The sequence below is a fragment of the Triturus cristatus genome, chromosome 1_1 (assembly GCF_964204655.1).
Source record: "Triturus cristatus chromosome 1_1, aTriCri1.1, whole genome shotgun sequence".
In the NCBI taxonomy this organism is placed as follows: domain Eukaryota; kingdom Metazoa; phylum Chordata; class Amphibia; order Caudata; family Salamandridae; genus Triturus; species Triturus cristatus.
In genome coordinates, this window is record NC_140579.1 from 848,012,478 (window position 1) to 848,018,477 (window position 6,000).

Genomic DNA, 6,000 nt, shown 5'->3' on the forward strand with positions numbered 1-6,000 from the left:
TTAGGATTTACGTGGATTAGAGTCATTATTTAATATTCTACTTACAGTGAGCAGAGAAAATGAAGATAATAAAGTTGATAAAGACATTGTTTAGCAAAGATCAACCAATTCCAATTAGAGATGGGATTCCAATAGCTCCTTAAGGTACGCCAGCAGCATTTATGGCATTAGAAAGGGGTTATCATACGTGTGCATGGTTAGAGAACTGGGTGAAATATACAGAGGATGAAAGTGAATTAGTTTTTCCTGAAAATGGTACATTTTGGAAAACCTGAGGTTTCGGATGAATGGTTTGAATCCAAACCCAAGACCAATGCAGAATGATGCTTTAGAAGAATGGGAGTAGGAAGCATAGAAGATAGAAAGAGGCAAGTATCAGAGTAGATATAAAAATACAGTGAGTAGATACTCAGAAGCTAAGTGCGATGCACAAATGAAAATGTGGAGGAAAGATGTTGCTGAAGGCCTCAAAATGTTTCCGGTTAGGGAAGTTGAGATGAAAAATGGAGGAAAGACCAAAGAGAAATAGATTAATACTGAAACACAAGATAAGAATGTGAATGTGAATCTAATGGATTCAGATGACATTGATGAGGATTTCCTAAATGAATTATTAATGAATAGACTGCCACCCCTATATCAAGAGGAACAGATTAGTTTAAGTACAGATGATTCAAATACTTCAAATGTTATACCTAGTGCTCCTTTGATTCAAATTGAAGAACAACCTCAGAATAGAGTGACAAATGGAGTGAGACCAGTTCAGATTGAGAACAGGCAAAAGGAAATTGTTAGGATGGAAGCAGTAAGAAACCCAGTGCCAGTAACGATTGGTCCAATAGTTCCATTATATAGTGATGGACAGAGTGTTACAAGAGTACATGCTTTGGCAGTCCCAGAAGTCACTAGGATTAATTAAAGAAGTAGTGGAAGTAACAGTACAAATGTGAGTGTGAATTCGAGACCAGAAGAACAATTGATTGATATTTCAGGGAGAAATGAGACACCGAAAAGGGTGGTGTATCAGGAACCTAGGAAATTAATACAGATTGAAGAGAGATTGAATAAACAAACACCTGCTAAACCTAGAAGTGAGTTGGGAGAAGATGTATAAAGATCAATGGGTCCATCGCCAGAAGAATTAGATCAGTGGATTCGAGCTATAGCTCCTGGTTGTAGTGATCAGAGTAAAGATGATTGTGTTGATGTCACTAAATTAAAAGGAGTACTAGAAGAAAAGATTATAGGTACAATTAGTCCAGAAAGATTGAGTAAATTTCAGGATGATGAGTTGTTTCTATGCAAAACTATAACTCGAAGACCGAAAAATGTACATGAGACTTTTGCTGAAACTGCATAGATGTATGGAGTGGACATTGAGAAATCAAAAGTATTACAAAAGATGTATAGATTAGATTTTACAGACAGAGATTTGGAAAATTTGAATGTTTCAGGGAAACAATTGCAAATTAAAGATTTGATTAGCACACTGAAGACTTTGGGTGAATTGGATAAGTGGGAAGGAAGATGGACTAAAAAGAAAAAAGATGAAAATACCAAAGCGAATGTAGCTTCTCCGTCGTACCTTATGAGAGAACCAGAGAAAAAGACAGAATCGGATGATGCTGTCAGGGCTTATCCGATGAGGGAAGTACCTGGAGGTGGTTATGTCCACGTTCCGTGGTCAAGACAGGACATTTTGTCATTTACGAATGATTTTCTGAGATTAAGGGAAAAGCCTGTTGAATGGTACAGACAAGTTGAAAGATTTGTGAAAGTATCAAAAGTTTTGTGGGTTGATTTAGAGGGACTGTATGATACAGTGGTTTCAGCTGATTTGTAGATTGAGTGTAAAATTGCTGTAGACTGGCCGAGTAAAGAATACCAGAGAGATCTCAAAACAGGAGCACCTTCTGATGAGGTTATGAAGAAATACAATCAGGTAATTACATACCTGAAAGGGAAGATTTCTCCAAAAGAAACAGATTGGGTGAAGATTGATATAACGACTCGAGAACTGAAAGAATCAGTGCATGCATATTACGAAAGGCTTGTTCAAGTGTTTAAGCAGTTTAGTGGTATAGAGATTATCACTGAAAAAGACATGGGACACTTTGTATATCGTTTTGTCTATGGCCTGAGACCAGAAATAAGTGCTATGATTCAACAACATTTAATATGCTAGCAGGGTAAATCAGTTGATGAGATTCTTTGTTATGAGAAATATTGTGGAGATGACATAGAGATGAGACATAAGAAAATAAAGGAGGAATTGATGTTAGCGCAAATGAGAGCAAACAAGAAAGGAGGATACTTGAGCGTAGATGCGACTGATGATGGTCAGACTACAACAGGTATGAGAGGTTTAGCTTCAAATGGCAATACAGTGACACAGATGGTTCCAATGGGTCAAGGAAGAGGTAGAGGTAATTTTGTGAACCTAGAAGACTTGAAACAAAAATGTCCTTGTTTTAACTGTGGTAAATTTGGGCATTGGCGTCGCTAGTATAAGATGGTGTAGAATAATGGGAACTCAGGTTCATTTGATCAGGGACAAGAGCAGATGCAGAGCCAGAATCAGAACTATCAGGTGCAGATGAATCAGGTGCAGAATCCAAATCAACAAGTGCAGATAACAAACGGGGGACAGAATTTGCAAATTCCACAAGCACCAATGTCTAATGACAATGTGAATGGTCAAATGCAAAGACAGATTGTAAATACTGGTTTGCGTACAAATACTCAAACCGGTTCAAATGTGCAGGTTGTTTCACAGTATGTTTTGCAGGCAGATGGGAGTGATTCAGATTCCTCACAATGACGGTGCCTGAGGGGGAGGAGGAGTGCTTTCTGTAGATGGCGAGGTTGATGGTAATGCAATTACTTTTGTCGCAGATACTGGTGCTACCCATTCCACTGTGAGAACTGTGGAAATTCCAAACCTACCCCTCTCGGATAAAAATATCCAGGTTGTCGGAGTATCAAACAAACTCATTAGAACACAAATAACTAAGCCAATGAAAGTTCAAATTGGGTATTTCAAGGAATTACACACATTTGTTGTGTGTGATTCAAGTCCTGTTAATTTACTAGGTAGTGATCTGTTGTGTAAAATGAACAATTCCATTTACTGTACAAAGGATGAAGATATGGTATTCAAAATGCTGAATCAAGGGACAGAAGTGAATGAGTTGTACCCATTGCTCACAGAGAATGATTTGCCTGTTGAGTTGAGAAAAATGGTGTTGTCCGATGTTTGGGAATTTTCTGGGAAAGATATCGGCCTGATGAAAGGAGTTTCTCTGATTCAGATAACAGTCAAACCTAATGTAGAGTTCCAGAGAACCCCACAATACAAAATGAGTCCTGATATTATTGCAGGAGTGACACTTGTGATAGATATGCTGATTGAACAAGGAATTTTGAAAGAGATACAAGGAAGTCCATGCAATTCGCCTATAATGGAAATTCACAAACCTAATGGAAAGTACAGGATCATACAGGACCTGAGAAAGGTTAACCAAATTATTATATCTTGTTATCCTATAGTACAGAATCCGGCGGTGATCCTATATCAAATTCCATGTGATGCAGAGTGGTTCGCAGTAATCGATCTGTGTTAAGCGTTTTTCTCGATAATTTTGCATTCGGATAGCCAATATTTATTTGCATTCTGGTTCGGAAACCGTGTATTGGCATGGTGCCGAGTTCCTCAAGGGCATACAAAGAGCCCCTCGATTTTTAATCAGATACTAAAGAAGTGTTTGGAGTCATTGGTCATGCCCAGAAATTCAGTTCTAGTCCAGTATATTGATGACTTGCTGGTAGCATCAAGGACTAGAGAAGATTGCGTGACAGATACAATTGCTTTCCTGACTCATTTGGCAGTAGGTGGTCACAAAGTGTCACCGACAAAACTACAATTTTGTAAAACTGAGGTGCTTTATCTTGGACACGTTATTGAAAAGGGAATTCGCAAAGTTTCTTAGGATCAAATAAATGCGATCATGTGAATGAATCCACCAAAAACACAGAAAGAGGTTTGAATGTTTTTGGGAATGGTTGGTTACTGCAGACAGTGGATTATGAAGTTGTCACTGATCGCGAAACCACTTCAAAGACTGACACACAAAGATGTGAGAGATCCAATACATCTTTATGAGGAATGCATGAAGACGTTCCTAGAGTTGCGAAATAGTTTATGTCGAGCACCAGCATTAGGAATGCCAGACTTTGAGAAAGAATTTGCATTGGTTCGCAATGAGCGTGAGAGTTGTGCACTCTCATTTCTAACGCAAACACATGGAACAGCACGCAGACCAGTGGCATATTTTTCTGCTACTTTGGATCCTGTCGCTGCAGCATTACCAGGATGCTTGAAAGCAGTTGCTGCTACTTCTGTGAGTCTTGAACAATGCGAATCAATTGTTATGGGACATCCATTGAGAGTGTTTGTACCTCATTCAGTTGAGATTCTGTTGACGTGCCCTCAAACACAGCATTTGACGAGTACCCGTTTGATAAATTATGAGCAAGTGATTCTGGGTGCTGAAAATGTGACAATAACGAGGTGTACTAGTCTAAATACAGCCACGTTATTGCCAACTCCAGACTGTGAGGAAGTTCTTGATGAAGTGGGTCATGATTGCCTGGATGTGACAGAGTTGTGCACAAAACCAAGGCCTGATATCAAGGATACACAACTACCAAATCTGATGATGTTCTGTTTGTGGATGGCTCATGTTTGAGAGATTCGGAGGGTTGCTTGAGAGCTGTCTATGCAATTTGTACAGTAGGAAATGTGATTGAAGCATCGTGGTTGAAAGGAGTGAGCTCTGCGCAAGTGGCTGCATTGAAAACACTCAGCCGAGCTTGTATCTTGTCAAGACAAATGAGGGTTACAATTTTTCCGGATAGTCAATACGGCTTCCGTGTCGTACATGACTTTGGGCAGTTGTGGTCCCAACGTGGATTTCTGACCTCTTCGGGTTCACCGTTCAGAAATGGAGAGTGTGTGAAAGATCTACTGATGGCATTACAGTTGCCGGCACAAATTGGGGTGGTGAAGTGCAGTGCACCTAGATCTGGTTGTGAGTACATCACACTGGGTAACAGATACGCAGACGAAATTGCAAAATGTTGTGCTTTGAATGCATATTCGATTAATGTGGAAAGACCAGTAAATTAGCAAATTGAACAAACAGAATGCAAATTATTGTTCACATCTGTTGAGACTTGGGATGAAGTGAGAGACATACAAGAAGAGGGAAGTGACTCATATTGGTAGAGATGCAAAGATTAGATTGTTTCAACAGACATGGTTTAATCCCAAATTCAGGGTCCTTGCATAGAGTCTTTGTCAGAGATGCACAATTTGCCAGCAACAAAACCCAGGGAGAAAGACAATGGTTAGCATGGGATGAATTGAGAAAGCAGCTGGTACATTCACCAAAATGCAGTTGGGTGTCATTGAGATGCCTCCCTGCAATGGATTAAAATATGTCCTTGTGGTTGATTGTTTGTTTTCTCATTGGGTTGAAGCATATCCAACAAGACGAAATGACAGTCTAACAGTTGCTAAATTGCTTCTTAGAAAGTTTATTCCAAGATTTGGTTTTCCAGTCTCGTTGTAATCAGATAGAGGAACACATTTTAATAATGAAATATTTTGGATGCTTTGTGCAGCATTACAGATTGAGCAAAAACCGCACTGTGCTTATAGACCTGAGGCTTCAGGTGTAGTTGAACAGGTCAATAGCACAATAAAATCAAGGCTGGCTAAAGTTTGTGCTTCCACAACACTGAAATAGCCTAATTAGTGCTAATGAGCTTAAGAAGTATCCCGAATAAGAAAACTGGATTGTCCCCTGACAAAATCATTATGGGCAGGGCTATGAGACAGCCAACTGTTCCAGCAAATCAACTGATGAACATTACCGATGACTTGGTACTGGATTATTGTAAAGGATTGGCTGATGTGTTACGTTCTATGTCTCACCA